Source organism: Bos grunniens, chromosome 8 (assembly GCF_055505025.1).
Source record: "Bos grunniens cultivar Pamir isolate PY7600 chromosome 8, Bosgru_T2T1.0, whole genome shotgun sequence".
Taxonomy (NCBI): domain Eukaryota; kingdom Metazoa; phylum Chordata; class Mammalia; order Artiodactyla; family Bovidae; genus Bos; species Bos grunniens.
The window spans coordinates 35,651,929-35,664,147 of NC_141172.1; the positions used below are offsets into that span (position 1 = coordinate 35,651,929).

A 12,219-nucleotide genomic window follows, 5' to 3' on the forward strand; every position below is an offset into this window, starting at 1 on the left:
GCAAACACCTTTCTATTATTTAATTTGCTATATAGCAGGAATCCCTAGTAATTTATTTGTTAAGAAAAGGCCTCTGACATTCACCCTAAACCACTCTAGAACTAGAATCAAGCTACAGTTAAGAAGACTGAATTTAAAGATGCCTATGAAATCAGGAGATTTCAGGGAAATGCTATGGCTTTCAACAGAGAAATCCGTGTCCACAGTCCACTATAACATGAATTCCAATGAGAGTGGCAACTGACTCTAAGTTCAGGAGAGGCTCTGTTGGCAGAGTATCTTCAAATGACATACACGTTCAGTGGTTGTGGTTACTGACACTACATTCCAGTATTACAGGTATAAGAGGGATACCTGGAGACTATGGTGACCAGACATGCAGGCCTGCTCTACAGGGAGCAACTGTGACTCTAGCCAACTGCCTGCATACTTCCTAAGTTTTTTTTTTTTAATTATGGAAATCCAGATTTTTATGTGAAATCTGATCATATGGCATCTAATTTGATTTTTTTTTTCAAATATGAGTTTCCACTGCACAAGGAACATGAATCACAACTTAGAACTCTATGGTGGTCAGTTAGCAACCTTTACTCTGTTGTGTCTAACACATATTCTTCACTCCAATTCAATAGCTTCCAATCCCTTTACTGCTCCACACTTGAATGCCTGTCATTTTTGCCACCATTTCCAGATCTAAATATATCATTCACTGCCTTGAACTTTTCTGAGATTTCTTGTTGTCTGGAATAAAGTCCAAATCTTTGGTGAACTCCATTAGGTCTTATCTACAGTCTTAATTTTAACTACCTTAGGGCTCAAGGTTCTTAAATTAAAAAAAAAAAAAAAAAACTTCAAACGATTCACAGCTTCTCAAGTACATCATGCCATTTTGCACGCATATGTGAATATACATGCTATTCTAAGTGAAATGTCTCCCTGTTCCTGTCCCCTCTGCCTGGACAATCCTACTGAGTCTCCTGAGTCAGAGTCAGTGACTCCTCCTCCATGAAGATCTTCCTGCTTATATTTTTCGTTTCTCTTTCCTTTGTGTTCCAGTAGCTCCTTTAGCATTTATTACATCAGATTGTAAATATGTATTTATTTGTCTCTTCTTATTAGACTCTGAATTCTTTGGGAGCAAAGAATAACCCTCTTCACCTTTGCATTCTCTGTGCCCAATAAAGTTCTTGGTTTTTATTAATATTTTATGAATAAATGACAAATCCGAAGTTGACATCTTGCTATTTTGTTGGCAAAGCACAGATTTTATAAAATATGAACTGTATTTAGGGATTATGTGTTAGATATGTACGTGTTCATGGAAGAGGTGAGTGAACAAGTTAATGTATCAGCCAAATTATAGCAGATGGCTATAGGAAGTACATGCTAGTTACTGGACAAATAAACTGAAATGGCACTGAAGCAAGGCTGAAAAGATTGTAAAAGAAGCCCGGTTTTAAGGGAGAATGAATGGCCATGAGATAAGTGCTGATATAAAAGTTTGAGAGACAAACTTTGAAAAGCAGCCTGTGAGAAAGTGAAAACTGGGTAGTACCCAGGTTTTGATTAATCTAAATATTCCATATTTTGCCATCAAGGAATTTTGAACCTGATTCTAAGACCCACCCATGAGAAAAGGAAATAAGGACAGGTTGGTAGACATGCTGTGAGAGACAGGGATGAGGCTGGATAAAGGGTGCTGATTGTGCTATGGTACAAATGTCGAACAGGTGATCTGGGTTTTGGTGTACACCACCGCAGTGTGAACTTTAGGCAAAGCATTTAAATTCTGCCTGCCTTTATGTCTCCATTTGTAAGATAAAGGATTTTGATATAATATTCTGAAGAGTCATTCCAATGCACTAGTCTGTGATTCGATTTAGCCTATCATTATCTAAACCACACCTGGAGGAAACTTCCCCAAGCCTAGAATTGCTCAATCTAAGGGGTTGAGAAGATACAGATGTATTGCAATAATCCCAGAAGGTGAGCTCCATGAGGGCAGAGATTTTTATGTTAGGTTTACTCCTATAAAACCTGTATCCAAAATAGTAAATGGCACATACTAGGCTCAGTATTTCTTGACTGAATGAATTGGGGAAATATCTCACAAAGACACTCCAAAACCTATTCTAAGCCTGTACTGTCTACATCACAGTCTTATTAATAAGCTTGTATATGTGTGTGTGTGTACGGTGTATTCACACAAATATAGGTCTCTTTCCTGTACCAACTTCCTACTGTGTTTTGGAACAATTCTATGCAGTGTGTGGTTATTTGTGCCACACAACCACAACATGAATGTGGGTATAGCCATGTATCAAATGAGTCTCATTCTGTCCTAGATCTATCCACAAATGTCCATTAAAACTCTCCCAGGTATTGTAGGTTCCATTCCTGGAACCAAAGTGAACCCAGACAGATAATAATACGGTCCTCCCTAGAAAGTAGGATCTGAACAATTCTAGTTCAGCAGTTTTCAAGCTGTGCTCTTCATGCCCTTGAATCTCATGATATCACACAAAGAGCTGAATGGGTACGGCTCTGAGCTCATCATCTCTTGCACTAACTGGAGAAGTATCATGTTTACCTATCATGTGTTGAGTTTACCATTAATTTTTAATTTGAAGCAAGAATTCAGTGTTTTTAAAATGTCTAAAAATCCTTGAATGTTCTATTCAAAATGTCCCAGTTTCTATAAATGAATAATAGTAATAGCTAATACTAATGAGCACTGACTATGTGGTACACTCTAAGAACTTCACCTGTATTCATTCATTTAATCCTCACAACATTTCTTTGGCATAGGTGTTGCTATTATTCTTAGTTTTCAGATGCAGAAACAGGGGAACAAAGAGGTTAGAAAACTTTCTCAAAGTCATGCATAGTTAGTAATTAGCAAAAATTCAAAGTGAGGTGCATTAGCTCCAGGATTCATGCTCTTAAACTACTCCTCTTTACTACTTATACTACCTAGGAAAAGCCAAAAGTAAGCACTCTGTGCCAGCTTCAGAGTAGATTTTGCTGGAAATCTCTTTAATAATTTTTACATGATCCTTCTTGATAGACAACAAAAATTTCAATAATAAGAAAAAAGCAAAAACTGTATCTGACCAGGAACTTTAAAACTGCATCCTGATTCAATTCTCTCAGATCCAAACTCTTGGAATTAACAAGTTGATATGAAATTTGAATTTGTCCGCACACCAGTTTGACTTAAAGGTTTAACTTAATATGGGGCAACACCTCTGTCGTACACCTGACTGGCTCTGGCCCTTTAAGGAAACCCAAATACTTGGTGCCACAGACTCATTAATTAATAAAATGACAAGCTAAAGATACTCTAAGGTAGTCACGGCAAACCCCTAGATCCTGCTTGCTCATACCTCACCTGCTGCCTCTCTAAACCCTATCTCCACTCTGCTGTGAACTCTTAGATTGGAAACCCTTATTCCGTCTTGTTTCAGGACCTATTAGTGTTGCTTCTTGGCTTACCATAACCTGATGGGCTCAGACTTGGCTTGCCCCTATCGCTCTCCCAGTCAAGTACTGTCACGTGTTTGAATCCTGCTTTAGTTCCTGTCCTTTGGAACACAATTTCCAACACTAGCTTGTGTCCTGGTCTAGGATACCCAAGTCCCTCTCCTCTAGGGCTGTATATAGATGTTGCCCTCCTCAGTTTCACCTAAATGCTAGTTTATTCCAGTTCATTGTGCAGAAACTTTTATCATTCACCACAGCCAGAGGTGGGTCATTTATAACATGATTAGAGCATCTGAGTATCGACAAGGTGAGCCTGAATGAGTCTTTCAGAAACTCTAAAAAATAAGTTTATAAAGAAAATCAAGAAAAGGAAACTGGATTGGCTCACTTCCAAACTGTTACAACTGTCAAGAGCTTTTAAAGAGAGGTTTCAAAACCCAGGCTCAGAGAACTGAAAACTGAACATGTGCTATGGGATATATTCTTGTCACTGAGGGTGGGTCACTGGAGGAAGCCCTCCCTTATACATTAATATACTTACACATTTAGCACTTAATGTAACTTCAGAAATTTAATGGAGTAATTAAAAAAAAAAATCACATATTTACGATTCACCTGGCTGCTACTAATCCTCAACTCTTCACCCAAAGGGAAGAACAAAAATAGACTGATGAATCTTGCTGCATGTGGATTTCCAAGAATTTGTAACTGTATTTCCTACCCCTAAAAGTCATTCAACTTGATGCATAACTATTAAGTCCAGAATCAGAGGAAAGTAGGGTTAGGGTGTTTGTAAATAATACTCTATTCGAATAAAAGAGAGATGGAGTATCCTATGTTCTCAGCGAAGCTATGCTGATTTTAAATCAAGTATAATACTGACTAACTATGCCTGGCAGTTATGCATTAAAGGCATCGTCTGAGTGGCACTTTGCCCCACTGGGCCAGTAGAGTTTGCTCTGTTTTTTTAGTCTACAATATTTAGAACACGAGACTGCTCAAAGAGACCCAGGATGCACTCATACTTAAAACAAAGAACAGAAGAGGTATGCAAGAGGTTTAAGGATGTTCGTTTTCTTCTTTCAGAAGAATAGGTTAGGTGGAAGTCATAAGCTAGTGAAGCACTACTAGTTACAGATACTGCCCAAGGCATTTGTCATGGTCATGAAGATGTTTCTCAGACCTTTCTCTGTGAGGAGAATGACTGATCTAGGCCTCAGCTGCTGCACTGTGAAATCCACCACTGCTTTCTCACGGAGGTCATGGTTCCCATGAGCTGCTCTTAACTAGCAACTGATTAAGGCTGGCTACTGAGGTGGGTCCATTTCTGGAGAGATGGAACTCCTCTGGTGGGGGACTTAGGCTCAAGGGCTTTTGTAGAACTATGCTACAGCCTAAGAGTGTTCCACCCATCCCTCTGTCCTTCCCTCTCCCCTCCACAAGGGCCACGCCTGCACTATGTTCTGAGGGTTTTCCCAACTACGCTTCTCTCCTTACCCACTTTCCCTTAAGTCATTCCCCTAATAAACCTCTTACGTATATAACCCTGTTTTACTGTCTGTTTCTCAGATGACCCAGACTTACACAATAGTTTTACATACACTGATTTGATTTAGTCTGCTCTTTACAAAAAGCTCATGAAATAGTTTATAATCAAACTTATTATAAAGCATATATAACCTGTTCCTTTAAAGAAGAATGCATGTTCAAGATATGGTAACAGGTGGAAAGAGGTCTAATTCTTGTGTGTATGAACAGTCCAGGGGAAGACCCCAGGCATGGCTGGGCTAAGGATTTTATCCATGTCATCAAGAATTACCATCTTTTGACTCTGAAGTTCTCTGTTTTGGTCCTATTCCATGACAGCTTATGCTTTTCCTCTATTAACTCCAGGTTTATATCATTCTCTTCAAAACTCCAATGGTAGAAAGCTTCTGTCTTTCCAAACTCCAGTCAAACTCCTAGACATGACTTGATTGACCTGAATCAGATCACATGTTCATACCTGAGGTAATAACTGTGGCCTGGAGGATGGGATACACCGATTGGCTTAATGCTAGAAAAGATCCCACCCTAAAACTGAGAGAAAGATCAGTCTCATTTAACCATGAAGACTGAGAATAGGGAAGACGTGACTTCCATAGTGGAAAACTAGGATGTTCTTTTGAAAAGAAGGGGATAGTTTCTGAGCAACAGAAAATGGAAATCCAGGAATGTTAAACCATTTGCACAAGGAAGTGGTTCTTAAACTTTAGAGCACATCAGAATTACTTTGAGGGCTTGTTAAAATACATATTGCTGGGCTTTACTCTCAGAATTTCTGATTTAGTAGATCTAGATTGAGTTACAGGAATCTGCATTTCTAATAAGTTCCTAGTTGATGTTGATGCTGGTCTGAACCACTGCTCTGAATAAGTAAAATGTATTAACCCTTTTGAGTAATTTCTAAGTTCCAGGCATTACTATTAAGTTTTACATACATTATCTCATTTAGTCTTCACAATAACACTAGGAAGTAATTACTATTACTATCTTTATTTTAGTGTTTTGGGAAGCTAAGTTTCAAAAAGCCTAAGTAACTTTATCAAGGACACATATTAGAAAGTGTCAAAATTGGAATTTAAACTCAAATGGCTCCTAAAGTAAATTTTCTAAGACAAATAGCCAGGAAAGAGGATGATATCTGCCTCAGGAAAGTAGAAACCAACTAGTTCCCCACTATTGGTTTATCCATGGCCTATGTGATTTGAAGTTTGAAAATCAATGAACTACCAGTTCCCCAAGATCATCCATGTTAATTGTATCTTAAGCACATATAGGCACATAAAGTGGTTATAAAAAATGATAATGGTTTCATGCCAATTTACAACCCAGACCAGAAGCCACACTATGGAAATACCTAGAAAGGATATGTTTCTCTCAGATATTTCCTCTTGAGTTCCTGCTACGATGTGAAATTTTAATATCTCATCAACTAGATAGCAGTCATAAACCACCATCTCTTTTTTATCTAGTTTCTAATGCAAGAAGAAGCACATTCTTAATAATGACCTAAACCAAGCTCATGAAATAGTGCTCAAGGATGATGAACTCTAAATTACGAGTGATTACTTTTAAATTCATGGCAACTTTCCTGAGCATTTTTACTACCTGCTTAATTTCTCTAGCAAACCACAGTCATTGTAACCTATAATATAAGCTGTTCATCTAGAGGAAGGAATTACTAGTTTCCTTAAAGGTTTATTGAATTTTAAAGAAGGATTTATCATGTCAGATCATGGTACATCCTGCTATCAAGCACAACCTCATGTTTACCACAACTGAATCATAAAAAATTATTAATTCCAGCCTCTAAATAGCCTGTATTTGAAGTAGGAAAACCACAAAGCTCAGACATGAAGGGAAAAGTAAAAGAATTCATGACAACTAGGATTTTAACTCTGAATATTAGGAACTATGATTCAATCTCAGGGAACTGCATTTATTCAATAAAGAACTGTAACAAATTTGCTATGCACAGGGCCCTGTGCTAAACACTGAAGAGGATGCAAAGAACATTAAAACATGAACACTTCCTTTAAAGAAACAACAGTCTGATAAGGGAACTGATAAAATACTTATGGCTTTTGAGCAACTATAACTAGCTGGATCTCAAATGTGAAATGAAAATTTCTCCTGCCATATAAATAAGTAAGAAATGTCACAGTCATCAGTGATTTCTGACCTCCAAATGTGAATGAGGATTCCCAAAACTGTGACTCAGGGGATGCCGCCACCCTCCATGGTGATTGCTGAGGAGCTGGGGCAATGCAAGAAGCAAGGTCAACAGGAAAACAGGATTGGCCCCAGATAGCTGAGATGCATATGAAAGGAATGAATTCAGTGAGCCCGGAGGCTTGCAGCTTCCCATACACAGAATGATACATTCCCTAACTTGATACCTGACCTTCAATGTTCAGACTGCCTGCTGCCTTTGTTGTAAACTTGTATAGAGCCTGACTTCTCCCCTGCCTCCTTCGAGCAGTTTTCTCAGAGTTACTGAGATGCTGTCTCCCAGGCTTGGAGTCCTAAACATTTCCATCAAATAAAATAACCCTTTACTTTCAGGTTGTGACTGTATTTTTTAGTCGACACAGACTAGATACCTAGTTAGGCTAACAACTATAGTGCTCTATCAAGGATATTCAAAAATGCAATAGCTCAAACAAGATGTCCAGGGTAGGTACCTGCTCCAAGAACCAATAAGGGGCCCAGGGATTAAAAAATATATATATATGGTATCTTACCAGTATCTAGAGTCTAGGATCTTTCCATCTTCATGGACAAAACACAACATGTCACTATGTCCCGGTTCTACCTGGAAGAAAGAAGAAAGAGAACATGGAGACAACAGGTACAATGCCTTAAGGCCTAGGCCCGGAAGTGCACATATTACTTCTGTTTACATTCCATTGGAAACAATTTAGTCATAGGGCCAGCCCTAATCACAAGAGAAAATAGAAAGCAAGGTCTAGTATTGGGCCCAAAAAAGGGGAGGATGAGTTTTGGTAGTCAGCTAGCAGTCTTCTCTCTCATACTACACATGATTTATTTCACTTGCTCTTTACAACTATACAATGATATCGCTGTTTTAACTTCCACATTACATATGATGTAATCAAGGCTTAGAGAGGTTAAACAACTGTTGCAAGTTCACATTAAGCCCCTGAGTAGAAGAACTGGAATTCACACCGCAGCACACCCGATTTCCAACCTGTGTATGCAGCCATTGTGAAGGGAACTGCAATGATACACTACGTTCGCACCACTCTAAATATGATGGCTTTAATATTCAGTTGCAAAGACTCAGGCATGACTGAGCAACTATCACTCACTCACTAATATTGGGTAGAGTATGAAAAGAGATCTTTTTCTTTTAATGTGAAAGTAGTTAATAGTAATGATGCATATGTGCATTCATAAAAATTGTGGATTTTGACAAGAGGCCAAAAAACTACAGCCTGTGACCCACCTATCACCAATAGAGAGCCATTTACTTCACTACAGCTTATATCCTGCAAATCTTTTCATCCTGCTTTTGTATTTTATTGGGGGTAATGTCAGGTAATGTTATTATAATTAAGCCATTTTCTATATAGAAGGTGTTATTTGGCCAGAGCCAAGAAGAATTGCAATCAAGGCAGAGCTGGTTGTGGACGCTAACTTGAAAACTGTAACTGAGCTGCCTGACATTTGAAAGATTGGGGAATTGTTTTTATTGTCATTTTGTTTCACAAGTACAATTTGATTTCTACAGGCTTTTTTATTCACCATATTTCGAATGTCTGCCACCATGTACCAAAGCAGACAGATAGTGGTGCCAGCAAAGGGAATCTTAGGCTGTCTGCCACTTGGAATGTGAAGAGAGGCATAGTGGCTCTTTATTTCAAAAGGGTATCTGCCACTTTCTGAAGGTAACTCAACATCTGCAGGTTTGAGAATACAAAGAGGAAAATAAAAGGAAGGATAAGAGAGGGCAAGCTGGAGCAAGGAAACAAGAGTTTGGTAAATAACAGTGTTTAAAAAATATCTAAGTATTAAAGAGCTTAAAAACCATGTTGGATATCTGAATTTTTTGTTTTAATTCTTTAAAATGAAAGAAAATTCAGAACCTGGTGATTTTTGCTAGACAGCTCATCACTTTCTGCTTGCAAATGACATGTGCTAGGCAGTTAGCATTCAGGACTGGAAGGAGTGATTAGCTTGGGCTCACCACACTGTCATACAACCTTACCCATGGCTGGCAAAATACCTATCAGTGATATAGCAGCAGCAACAGCAGCAGCAGCCTTGTCATCTCACACTGAGAAAGGAGGGCTGGTGCTGGTGGATAAGTGACAGAAAGTTTGATGTCTGGCCATTTGTCACTGCAAAAACTCCAACAGACAAAAGGAAGTGCAGCAGATGTGCAATCCTAGGACAACTCAGGTGAAATAAATGCTCAAACCTCCACCCCCATATTTTATATGTGCATCTAGAGCAACAGGCCAGGCACTACACCACACGATGGACTTCTCTCCACCGCAGGTTCTGCAGATGTCTTCACGGCCATGATTTAATTCCACTGTCTCCTATCAGGCCGGTATATAGTCTTGCTCTTTCTTTTTCCAAGATCCTCCCTAAGGCTATGATCCTACTTTAAGAGGCAAGAGAAATATTAGTCAACAAGTAGCTCTTCTCAAATTGAGTATATGTACACATTGGAAAATTCCTCAGAGGCCAAGATGGAGTAGAAACAAGGGGTGGATATTGTTGGGAGGCAAGTCTCCATGGATCTCTCACAATTTCACACATTTTTGCACACAGAGGAAGCTTTTGTTCCAGACTACCTTCAAACAGCAAAGAGACTTGAAAGATAGAGAGTTCCTTCTTGTGGAGGAAATGGTAGGTTTGTTTATTGTCCTGTATTAAGAGAGGTAACATCTCCCCTGGGACTATTGAGGTTGAGATGGGTCTCAACAGGACTATTGAGAGGTTGGGTGGGTCTATTTGCAGCCTGCTATGAAAGATTTAGGTTTCCTAATCTTGGGGGCTAATCTTAAGGGAAATCAACCCTGAATACTCATTGGAAGGACTGATGCTCAAGCTGAAACTCCAGTATTTTGGCATCTGATGCCAACAGCTGATTCATTGGAAAAGTACCTGATGCTGAGCAAGATTGAGGGCAGAAGGAGAACAGGGCATCAGAGGATGAGACGGCTGGATGGCATCACCAATGCAATGGACATGAACTTGGGCAAACTTTGGGGGATGGTGAGGGACAGAGAGGCCTGGCATGCTGCTGTCAGTGGGGTCACAAAGAGTCAGACACAACTGAGTGACTGAACAACAATAAAATCTTGAGGTTCCTCAGTTATCACACAAACTCATTGCATGGGCTGCATTTCTGGAACTTCTGCCTCACCTCTGTGAGTGGTGGGCAAAAAAGGGAACCAATGCCAACCTGAAGCTCATGCTGCTTCCATTGCCATGAATAATAAAGTTCTTTGTCTCTAAGACAGGAGTCTTGTATTTCCTGCTTGCATCCTTGAAACTACAGCAGGCTGACTTGCTAGGCTGCCAGCAGAGTGAAACTACAGATCCTTCATAGTCTGGACAATCACTTCTCTGTAGTTTTGTCTAGTACTCAGTATCAACTTAGTTCCAAGAACACTTTGTTTTCTCCCCTTTGTCTATGTACCTCTGACATTTATATAAATCCTATTATGACACGATTGAAAGTCAATATTCAAATGAATGTCTTTTTCTCATGGCACTTAATGTTCCTAAGACAAAGGTCCATGCTTTAATCATTTTTGTAACTTCAACTATTAGTATAAAGTAGATGCTTAATAAATGAATCAAGCTAGGGGATTTGAAACAGCCAACTTGAGTTCTCCAGATATTATCTATCTTCTTGGCGCAGTAAACTCTCCATCTGGTTCCTACTTATGCATGAAGTTTTAAGATATTTTTGTCAAATCATAGATTCAGCCATCATGACAACTGTTAGCATCAAGTACCCACAATTTCATTTGGCGGTAGCAAAACTATAAGAATGATCTATAACTGAGAGGCACAAAGAGGCTAGTGCAGTGATTCTGCTTGTTGGAAAACCACAGCAAAAAGTCTTGCTGTAATTGAGTATTTCTCCAAATGTTTTTGCCTATATTCTAGGAAAAACACAGTCTGCGAGTAAAATGTTCTTACCAGGAATATGGCATCTTTTCTGAGATTCCAGTGTCTCAGCATATAGAAAGTAACAGTACCATAGTTTTCAAGACTAACTGTGATCCTTCCATAATTTTCCCCAGAAGAACAAACTCATTTCTTTACCTTCCCTGACCTCTTGATTCTCTTCTTTTTTTTTCCCCTTTTTTTCTCTCCTCTTTTTCCCCCTCTTACCCCACTAATGGATAGATCTGAATGACAGATGTGCAAGGAAGCAACGGTGGTTCCCAGTGTTCCCAGCAATTACATACGGTGGTAGTGGTTTAGTCGTAAGTTGTCTCCACTCTTGCAACCCCGTGGACTGTAGCCTAACAGGCTCCTCTGTCCATGGGATTCTCCAGGCAAGAATAGTGGAGTGGGTTGCCATTTCCTTCTCCAGGGGATCTTCCCAAACCAAGAATTGAACCCGGGTCGCCTGCATTGCAGGCAGATTCTTTACCAACTGAGCTATGAGGGAAGCCCTGCTGGTGTCATTTCCTAAGAGGGGACATTAGGTGAGAACAAATTTCCGTGGGAAGAGATTTATAGTTAGAGTGAAATAGGAACATTTTATTTCCTCAATATCTTTTTTTTTTTAAGGGAAATAAAAATTTCCTCTATACAAGCATAGTTTGATCATAACTTTAGTATTCGGCACAATTCAAAAACTCATTTTGCACCAAAGCGAAGAAATATATTTGAAACTGCTTCCCCAATCCTCTTACACTCAATTCCCAAGAAAAAGCAAAAGGTATAAAATTTTGCAGATTCTACAATATCCTTTAGTTATAAGAAACTGGTATGTATAAGACAGATTTCTAGAGATGTAAATAAATCTTGCTAAAATGAAATCAAAGTTGCCCAAAAGTTTGTAATAGATATTGATAAGGACTAATGAAAGACACTGTCTTTATTTCTACCTTTGAAGATCATAATTATAATTAAATAGCTTTACCCACATTACTGTATTTTAAGACTGATTAATTCACCTTTATTGCTTCTTCTGTT

At 38.9% G+C, this 12,219-nt stretch overlaps 1 long non-coding RNA gene across 1 annotated transcript in view; it reads right to left on the bottom strand.

Moving 5' to 3' along the window:
- LOC147366908 (uncharacterized) overlaps positions 1 to 12,219 on the bottom strand; it is a 1,139,839-nt gene that overhangs the window by 593,933 nt on the left and 533,687 nt on the right. Inside the window, exon 10 of the long non-coding RNA XR_015169575.1 lies at positions 7,770 to 7,840. This is a non-coding gene — a long non-coding RNA (uncharacterized LOC147366908). The remainder of the gene's footprint in view (positions 1 to 7,769; positions 7,841 to 12,219) is intronic.